This window comes from Ovis canadensis, chromosome Y (assembly GCF_042477335.2).
Source record: "Ovis canadensis isolate MfBH-ARS-UI-01 breed Bighorn chromosome Y, ARS-UI_OviCan_v2, whole genome shotgun sequence".
NCBI classification, from domain to species: Eukaryota; Metazoa; Chordata; class Mammalia; order Artiodactyla; family Bovidae; genus Ovis; species Ovis canadensis.
Window position 1 is genome coordinate 1,550,463 of NC_091271.1, and position 10,994 is coordinate 1,561,456.

A 10,994-nucleotide genomic window follows, 5' to 3' on the forward strand; every position below is an offset into this window, starting at 1 on the left:
CAACAGCGCTTTCCCTTGGCATTAGGGAAAGGTCCTTTGAAGTTTGTTTATTCTGAAAAAGACGCCCAGCATTTGGACAGAACCTCCTGTACCACAAAGGAGCTCTTTTCTTCTTTGCTGAAAAGCCTGTTTCCTGCATGGTCTCTCTTTAGCTGAAGTTGAAAGCAGTTCTGTGAACATTTGCGATTAAAAAAAAAAGACAAAAAACACTTTGCATCATCCTTCAGGCTGAGTCCTTGCAGACTCTGTGGTCTTGCTGGCAGGCGGGCTGAGCCTCTTGTCTCCCCTATATTCTGATAACCTCGAGCTAAGTTTCCAGGTCCAGGTGCCAGGAAACAGCTATGTTGTTCAAAGATGTCTGGGCGGACTGATTGCAAGATTCCTGACCTCTGAGTCCTGCTCTGTGTCTCTCTCCTTCTTTCAACGGGGTGACGTCTGTGTAGCATCTAAGGATAGGATACGATTAACCTAGACGTTTCTACGTGTGCTTTAAGTAACCTGAAGAGAGGTGAGTCTGATCATTGATAGACATGGTCCTGCTGAGTGAAGCAAGATGGAAAAAGAGAGACAAACATCATGTGACATCGCTTATGTGCAGAGTGTGAAAGAGAATGACGCAAATAGACTTATTTACAAAGCAGAAACAGACTCACAGACGTAGAGAATGGAGCTATAGTTACGAAAAGGGAAGGAGTGGGGGATAAAGCCGGACTGTGGGATTAACAGATACACGTACAGCTAGATACAAAACAGACAACAAGAAGGTACTGTGCAGCACAGATGCTATGTATCTTGTAAGAACCGATAAACGAGAGAGTCTAAAACATATTTACATGTACGAATTACATATATAGTCTATATATGGGCCCAGATATAGTTTATGTATAGAACTGACTCACTGGAAAAGACCCTGATGCTGGGAAAGACTGAAGGCGGGAGGAGAAGGGGGCGACAGAGGATGAGATGGTTGGATGGCATCACCGACTCAGTGGACATGAGTTGCAGTCAACTCCAGAAGCTGGTGATGGACAGGGAGGCCTGGCGTGCTGCAGTCCATGGGGTCGCAAAGAGTCGGACACGACTGAGCGACTGAACTGATAAATGGGCTTCCCAGGTGGCTCAGTGGTAAAGAATCTGCCTGCCAATGTTGGAGACATGGGTTTGATTCCTGAGTTGGAAAGATCCCCTGGCAAAGGGCATGGCAACCCACTCCAGTGTTCTTGCCTGGAGAATCCCACGGACAGAGGAGCCTGGTGGGCTACAGTCCATGGGGGTCGCAAAGAGTTGGACATGACTGAGCAATTAACAATATCAACTTTCATATATACCTACAGACATGAATCACTTTGCTCTACACCTGAAATTAACACGCCATTGTCAATCAACTACACTTCAATACAAATAAATGCAGATCAGTTCAGTTCAGTTGCTCAGTCGTGTCCGACTCTTTGCGACCCCATGGACTGCAGCACGCCAGGCCTCCCTGTCCATCACCAACTCCCGGAGCTTGCTCAAACTCATGTCCATTGAGTCGGTGATGATTAAACACAGACTTAAGACTAGCAGTTGAGAGCTCTTTTACCGGAAAAGTGTTTAAGCTGGGGTTTCTCCCCCACACCTAACATTCCCAAGGGGAGAAATTCTTAAGCATGAACTCATTGATAATTTTTGTGACACAGAAGGCTGATCTGGCATTCTCTTTCCTGCAAAGACTGGCATTTGTTACCACCTGTTGAGGAGAGTTGTGTGAGGTTTGTGGACAGAGCGGGCTTGCATTTCTGGGGAGGGTTTCATATGCCTGGCTGAGTCCCTTCGCCGTACACCTGCAACTATCCCAACATTGTTAATCACCTATGTGTAGCATGTGCGTGATAAGTCACTTCGGTCGGGTCTGACTCTTTGCGACCCCTTGGACTGTAGCCCACCAGGCTCCTCGGTCCATGGGATTCTCCAGGCAAGAATACTGGAGTCGGTTGCCATTCCATTCTGCAGGGGATCGTTGCAACTCAAGAGATTGAACACCCGTCTCTTATACCTGCTGCGTTGGTAGGCGGATTCTCTACCATTACAGCCACCTGCAAAGTAGCTTTCCATCAGCTATACCTCAATACAAAATTAAAAGTTAAAAAGCAAAATGAACATTTGAAAATATATAGAGAGATCGAACCCTTGTAAACATACAGATTGGTTTTAAGGGCGTTTTTATACATCACACAATGAAGAACAGAAGATTCCAGCAAAGAAAAAAAAAAAAAAAAACAACTCTTCAAAGCCTGTAAGGGTATGGAAGGAATCCCCAGGGTTTCAGTTGTGTGCGTTTAAGAGGTTTTAAAAGAATGAGATGCAAATTCCTCCAGGTGCCTGGGAAGCTCAGGGGCTCTCTTGGTCTCACACCTGCTGGGCCTTGCCCTGTGTTTAGTTGGACGACCGGGCGGGGCTGAGTTCATCGGAAGCCAGCTCAAATCCCTTGATCCCGCGGGGAAGTAAGTTGGAGTACAAATCACGTCGAAAGTGGCTGGCATTTGGCCGTAGCAGGAGGTATGTTGGTTTGCGGATGAGAACGGCTGTGTGTGTGTGTGTGCGCGCGTGTATGTGTGTGTGTGAGGTTGTGAGGATGCAGGAGCGGACGTACAGCCTGGGATTGTGGCATGACTGTGTCTTTAGTTTCGGGACCTTGCAAAGATATGATTCAACTGTAGAAGGTGTTAGGACGAAGAAGAAGATGAAAGAGAAAAAAAAAGCCAGCAAGAAAAAGTCAGGAGACCGCCTGCGATTCCCTCCAGATGTCTCCAAAAATCCCCCTTCTCACCCTCCGAATATATTTGAAATATATTTGTATTTGTTGTACAAAGTCGTGTCGGACTCTCTGCGACACGAGACTGTAGCCCTGCCAGGCTACCCTGAACATGGCTTGCTCCAGGCAAGCATCCTGGAGTGGGTCTCCATTCCGTCCTCCAGGGGGATCGTCCCGACCCGGGAATCGAAAGCGGAGCGGATCGTCAGTATCCGCAGGCGGGTTCTTTACCTCTGAGTCTCCTGGGAAGCTCAGAAAGGCATGCTAGGAGACAAAACAGAATTGCTTTCTGCTTTCACCCCCGTGAATCATGCTCGTCCAACACGCCGGTTATGTACGCTGCCCCCAGAAGAGTCCTCAAGAAATACCAGGCGTATGCTGTAATAAGTTGGATTTCACCGAGACTGGTGTCGGGGCGGGAAAAAGGCTGGTAGAATCGTAGACTTCCCCACGCCCGACTCCCCTCCCCCCAGGCACTGTGATGAAACGGCAGTGGTGAAAGCTTGTCTGGGAGAAAAAAAAGCGACAAGCTCAAACCTGGTGGGCTTCAGAGCCCATTTCTGTTTCATTCGGTGGGGGCAGCCTTTGCTGGGCGTGTCCCTAGTGGCTCAGCGGTGAAGAACTTGTCTGCCGTTGCAGGAGTTCCTGGGTGGGGAAGATCCCCCTGGAGGAGGACAAAGTAACCCACTGCAGTCTTCTTGCCTGGAGAATCCCACGGACAGAGGAGCCTGATGGGCTACAGAGTCAGACACGACTGAGTGATTAAACCACAACAGACCTTGCTGGGTCACCTTCGTTTGGGAGGAAACGGAAGATGCTTCAGAGGTGATTTCGATCCCGTGGTGCTGGGTGTGGGTTAATGATTGGGTTCCGTTGAGGTGGTGTTCCTGCTGACTGTGGGTGGTGATTAAGGGTTTATCCCCCCGTGAAGGCCATCCAAAGGGTACTATTCATGAGATTAAGCTGGAGACAACCAGACAGGATGGTCCGCGGTCTAGCCCCGACGCTGGGCATATATCAGATTCGTGAGGAACGCGTTCAGGTGGAAGCTATGCAGGCAAGATGGCGTTTTAATTACCTGTCGCAGACTAAATATAACCCAGAGGAAGCCGAACTTCCTCGGGACAGGCACCGAGAACCTAAAACCTTTGCACACCCTTCTTGTTTGACACCATTCCTTTGGACGCTGAGAGCCATTTTGCTTACGTGTCACTGAATTTTCTGATTTAGTGTATCTGAATCTGTAACATGAAGATATTACAGATGTGAACATTAGCTCTGTAACGTTAGAAGTCTGTGTCTGTAACGTTAGAAGCAATGCTTTCTCAGGGAACAGTGTTTTTTTTTTTTTTTTTTCAGGGCCATCTAGAGACGTTTCCCTGAACGGAAGAGTGACCCGGGAAGAGCAGGCTGCATTTCTGACGACCCGTGGTTGCTTTCAACTCTGGAGTTCACGCTGCGGTTGCTGTCTCAGACGCAGTTGAATCCGTAACCCGTCTGAGACTTCCTGTCCATAAAAGCACATTCAAGTCCCTTGCTTCCAGCTCTTGAAGCTAAGCAACCTTAACTACTACATGGCTTGTACCATACCAAGCTGGACTTTTTTCTTTTAAAAAAACAAAACCCATATTGCAATCAAGTTGTGGTTTTCAAAACAGAGAATAAGAGAGATGTGATTTTTTTTAATTTGCAGTTTGAGACACCCCATCATATCTGTCATCTCTGTATCATGTCTGTCTTTCCATAATCTCTATCTATTGCCTTTATCTGTCTACCTACCTATCTTTGTATATAGATCTATCATCTATCTTTGTGTCTATCATGTATTTCTATCTTTGTATTTTCTGCACCTTTCTACCTACGTATTTGCTGCTGCTGCTGCTAAGTCGCTTCAGTCGTGTCTGACTCTGTGCGACCCCATGTATCTACCTTCCTATTTATCTGTATCTAGCAATGCACATTCCTATTATTTATACCTTTCTACCAATCATTTATATCTACCTGTCTATCCATCCTACCATCTCTATCTATCTATCTGCCTATCTAAATATACTGAAGTAGGCGGCCTTTCTCTTCTCCAGAGGATCTTCCCAACCCAGGGGATCGAACCCAGGTCTCCCGCACTGCAGACGGATTCTTTACCAGCTGAGCCACAAGGCAAGTCCAAGGATACTGCAGTCAGTAGCCTTTCCCTTCTCCAGGGGATCTTCCCGACCCAGGAATCGAACCGGGGTCTCCTGCACTGCAGGCAGATTCTTTACTGACTGAGCTATCAGGGAAGCCTGGACATCTATCTACTGAGTGTATATGAGTATGTATTTTTTTCTTGCATTAAAAAAAGAAAAGCATAGCAAAAGAATGGGCAGCATGATTAGGGGTAGAAAAATGATTTTATTTGATGGAATAATGACCTGCTGGGATCCTGGGCTTTTTTAAAGAAACAACACACCAGTTTTCTGAGGAACAATCGCTTTTATCAGCTTACCGAGCATCGGAGTAACCCAATGGAAAAAAAAAGGGGGGCGGTTTGTTTCCCTGTTGGGTGGATTCTCAACGGATGCTTCTTCACTTAAGCTAAATTTGTAGAGATATAATGAGGAAGGGTTGTTTCTCACCCAGAGCCCTGAATTATCAATGCATCCATATCGTAGACTTTGTTTGTGAAAGAGTGAGTGAAAGTCACTCAGTCGTGTCCGAGTCTTTGCGAGCCTATGGACTATACAGTCCATGGGATTCTCCAGGCCAGAATACTGGAGTGGGTAGCCTTTCCCTTCTCCAGGGGGATCTTCCCAACCCAGCCATCGAACCCAGGTCTCCCACATTGCAGGCGGCTTCTTTACCAGCTGAGCCACCAGGGGAAGCAAAAAAAAAAAAAAAAAAAAAAGAATCAGACCGCTATTAAAACTCAGATTCAGATCCATAAAATGGAGATCATACACATGGGCGTTTGAGAAGGAAAAGGCCAAGCTGTTAAACTGTAGCGGGGATTCCCTCTGGCCTTATTGCTCGGTTTGGTGAATCGTTCAGTTCGGTGCCCCAGAATGGGTTACCTGGAAAATTGCTGACTCGCCAATGCCCTTGTTGGTCCATACGCAGGCTCAGGGGTTTGGTAGCGGTATTGCCCCCTGGGTTTGCCCATAGGGTTGAGGCAGATCCCATGCGTTTCTTTCATCCTGGCATAAAGGAGTTCAGTTTCAGGGCTGAGCCAACATCTGGACTTGGGTTTGTTTAGCCCTCCTGAAAGCCTGTTCTCCTGGCAGGCAAAGAGAGGAGCTATATAATGAGTCTGAAAATCTTAAGGAACTTGGATCACGCCGCACGGCCGTGTCGTGCCTGTGAGCTTTGTCCGATGTGGTGAAGCAAAGCGTTCGTACTCCCCTCAGAAACACACATGCAAAGGCGGGCCCCGTTTAGATGTGTTTGTGGTCACGTGCGTGAAAGCTCAGTCATGTCCGACTCTTTGTGACCCCCGTGGACTGTAGCCCAACAGGCTCCTCCGTCCGTGGGGCTTCTCCAGACGAGAATACTGGAGAGGGTTTGCCATTTCCTCCTTCCGAGGGGATCTTCCTGACCCAGGGATCGAACCGGCATCTCCTGCATTGGCAGGCGGATTCTTGAGCACTGAGCCCCGTCTGTGGTCACACAGAATCAAAATAGGGGACCCAGAAAACTTTAAGGAGGGGCGAGAGTTCACCCTGTATCAGCCTTAGGATGGCGGGCGTGTGAAACCCTCACGAGGACTCTGATGAGCTCCATGCAGCCCGCGGGGTTGAGCCGGTCCAGGTTGCAGTTCTGAGCAATAGAATGGAGACGGTCAGGCGGAGCGTGTCTACGGCTGCAGAAGAGTGCTCTGGCGTCTCAGAGAGCAGCCGTCAAGCAGGAGTGATTCCGCGGCATCTCCACGTCCCTGAGGACTTTGACTGTCTGGATGCTCCCGGCTGTCACCGCTGTGGGAAGGGGCTCCCGGGGGGGGAGACCTGAGATGCCGCTCCACATCCACAAAGCACGGGACACCCCACTTCAGAGAGTGGTCCAGCCCCGAGATGTCAGCAGTACAGAGGCTGGGAATCCCTGGCTTAGCGTCAGAGATCACATCTGTCTGTCCATCTCTCATCCATCTATGTCTCTCTGGCTATATCATCTATCTATTATTTACCTATTTATCTGCATGTATCTCTGTGTGTACTGTACCTATCAATGTCATCTGCCTATCGATCACCTAACTTTTTATCATCTCTGTATGTATCATCCGAGTCACAACACTCTTATCCGTGGCTGTCTCTTTTTCTTATCATCTATCTTCCTACGTCATCGCAGAAATAACAACAACCTCAGATACGCAGATGCCCACCACCCTTACGGCAGCAAAGACGAACTAAAGAGACTCTTGATGAGGGTGAAAAGAGCAGAGTGAAGAAGCCGGCTTAAAACTCAACATTCAAAAAACAGATCATGGCATCCGGTCCCATCACTTCATGGCAAATAGGCGGGGAAACAGTGGAAACAGTGAGAGACTATTTTCTTGGGCTCCAAAATCACTGCAGATGGTGACTGCAGCCACGAAGTTAAAAGATGCCTGCTCCTTGGGAGGAAAGCTATGATGAACCTAGACAGTCTATTAAAAAGTGGAGACATCACTTTGCCAACAAAGATTCATCTAGTCAAAGCTATGGTTTTTCCAGTAGTCATATACAGATGTGAGAGTTGGACCATAAAGAAGGCTGAGTGCTGAAGAACTGGTGCTTTTGAATTATGGTGCTGGACAAGACTCTTGAGAGTCCCTTGGACTGCAAGGAGATCCAACCAGTCCATCCTAAAGGAAATCAGTCCTGAGTGTTCATTGGAAGGACTGATGCTGAAGCTGAAACTCCAACACTTTGACCACTTGATGCAGAGCTGACTCATCGGAAAAGACCCTGATGCTGGGAAAGATTCAAGGCAAAAGGAGGAGAAGGGGACAACAGAGGATGAGATGGCTGGATGGCATCACAGACTCGATGGACATGAGTTTGAGCAAGCTCCGGGAGTTGGTGATGGACAGGGAGGCCTGGCGTGCTGCAGTCCACAGGGTCACAAGGAGTCAGACTCAACTGAGCGACTGAACAAGAACAATGTGACTGATAAACAATGTCATGATAGTTTCAGGGGGACAGCAAAGGGACTCAGGCATACATAGACATCTCTTCATTCTCCCCCAAAGATGCACTGTGTTTAGAAAGCAAACAGAAAACATCTATAAAGCTCGAGTCCATCAACTTCTGTAAATACACATGGTTAATTCTTTGGGTCGGTAGTCAATTCTACACCTTTGAAGTGTTGCTGTGTTTCTTTATTTCCTGAGAAGCGAGTTGTCTGACAGTCGCGGTGCTGAGCGTCTTGCATGCCTTATTTTCTACGTTTCTACTACATGCCTTATTCTCTGTATTTTTACTCACTCCACACAGACCCTGTGGAAGAGTTGCTACCATTGTTTCTTTCTGTTCTTGTTTTCCCAAAGACGACGCTTGAGCGAATTAGGAAATTTTCCAGCCTTGAAAGCGGTTCTTCGGGGGCTTGATTCCCAGGTCAGACAAACACAGCCAAAAGTTATTATCACCGACTCCATGGACGTGAGTGTGAGCAAGCTCCGGGAGATAGTGATGGACAGGGAGGCCTGGCGTGCTGAGGTCCATGGGGTCCCAGAGAGTCGGACACGGCTGAGTGATCAAACTACAACTGCAACGGATGAGAGGGTCATTGACCTGCGTCTGCTTTGGCGGGTTTCCCGCTGGCTTTCCCCCTTGTCTCACGTCTACAAGTCCTCCGGGTCCATCTGCTTTTTCCCCTCATCCCCTGCCTCTCTCTGACCACACTCTCCCCTCCGACTCCCTCTCTGCCTTCTCTGGGTGACGGACTACTTCAGTGAGAAGCCCCCAGCTTCCAAAAGTCATTTTGCCCCTGACACCTTACCACGTTCCCCCGCCCCAAATGCAGCTTCCCCTCCTTCCTTCCTGCCTATGCATCACTCACATGTTATTACCTGCCGTTTCCCGTTCTCTCTGTCAGTTACCTGCCTGCTAGTGACTACAGCTTCCCCATGCAAGTGTCTGCAGAGACCCTGGTTGTGTTGTCTACCCTTGGATATGTTTGCACACGTCACCATGCACCTCCAGCCCTGCACACTTGTTGCGTTAATTGAAACTGACATGTCCAACTCTTTGTGACCCTGGGGACTGTAGCCCGCCAGGCTCCTCTCTTTGTCCACGGGGATTCTCCAGGCAAGAATACCGCAGTGGGTTGCCATTTCCTTCTCTAGGGGATCTTCCCCAACCCAGGGATCCAACCTGGGTCTCCCGCCTCGGTAAGCAGATTCTTTACTGATCGAGCTGCCAGGGAAGCCTCAGGATATGTGCAGTCTTGACAGGTTTGATTTTGATGCAACTTTTTGCCTGAATAATGCCAGTGTATTCTTTTCTTGCCCAATTTTTTTTTTTTTGATGTGAATTGTTTTTTCAAGTCTTTCTTGAATTTATTACAATATGGTTTCTGTTTTGGGCTTCCCAGGTGCCTCAGTGGTAACGAATACGCCTACTAATGCAGGAGACCCGGGTTCGATCCCTGGGTCGGGAAGATCCCCTGGAGGAGGAAACGGCAGCCCATTCCAATATTTTTGTCTGCAGAATGCCATGCACAGAGCAGCCTGGCGGGGCTACGGTCCACAGGGTCACAGGGAGTCAGACTCGCCTGAGCCTGCACGCACACATTGCTCCTGTTTTATGTATTGTTTTTTTTTTTTTAATTTATTTTTTTTTTGCCTTGGAGGTATATGAGATCTTAGCTTCCTTACCAGGGATCAAACCTACATCCCTCGCGTTGGAAGGCAGAGTCTTAACCACTGGACCCCTAGCCAAGCCCCACCCCGCCCTGCCCCAGGTAGCCCTTTAATGACAGAATTCCTTTTATGTTGCACTTAAACTCCCCACTCTGTGTCCCAGGACCTTGGTTTAAATGTTTCTGCCTCCCTGGTGTATCTGACTTCTGCTATTTTTCCACCACGTTGCTCTCAGAGTAAAACAAAACCAAACAGAATTATAATGGAGGGTTTCCCGTAACTGACGGCAGTGTTAGCAGTTGTGCCTGACCCTTCCTTCTGGGCTCCCACGGTTACAGTCAGTGAAAAAGAAAATACAAGCCTAACAGACTTAACCGCCGCTGCCCACGCACATAATTCACGCCGTTCCTCCCCCGGTGCGTTTACCGAGATTTTGGCCTCAGCGTGATTCATTCTATAGGCATGTGGCTTCAGTGAGCTCTTGGTCAAAGCCCAAGCTTTCCTAGGCACCACCCTTAGCAGAAAAGTGGTTCTCCAAGCCAGGAGGGGTCCAGCCGGCTTTATTTATCCTGGCAAATTGGCTGGCAGTCGGCGATGGTTTTGTTGGCTCGGAGATGGCATCGAAGTCGCTGAAACGTTTAGACTAATGAGATTTCCATTCGCCGCACTGAACATTCGCGCTTTGAGAGTCTTGTGTGTGTACCCACGGGGTCTTTCCAGGAGTCGTGTACAGATGTGGGAGTTGGACCATAAAGAAGGCTGAGCACCGAAGAACTGATGCTTTTGAGCTGTGGTGCTGGAGAAGACTCTTGAGAGTCCCTTGGACTGAAAGGAGGTCCAACCAGTCCATCCTAAAGGAAATCACTCCTGGGTGTTCATTGGAAGGACTGATGCTGAAGCTGAAGCTGAAGCTCCAGTACTCTGGCCACCTGACGAGAAGAACTGACGCATTTGAAAAGACTCTGATGCTGGGAAAGATTGAAGGTGGGAGGAGAAGGGGACGACAGAGGATGAGATGGTTGGAGGGCATCACTGACCCGATGGATGTGAATTTGAGCACACTCCGAGAGTTGGTGATGGACAGGGAGGCCTGGCGTGCTGCGGTCCATGGGGTCACAGAGTTGCACATGACGGAGTGACTGAACAACCAGAACTGGGTCTTTTCTCTTTTGCCTGGTTTTACAAAGGAAACTTGTGCCTGTTTTTTCTTTCTGCATCTTCTGCCTGTTTCCCCTTGCCGGCTTCTGCAGTCAGGAGCAACAGCAGCAGCGTCTGAATCACTGCCCTGTTCTCTGTGCTCTAGGGTTGTCGTTTTCTGCATCTGCGATTTTTTCTTGCTGACTCCCGGGTGGGATGTGGCGGGCCCTGTCTCTGGCTGTCCTTGGTGAA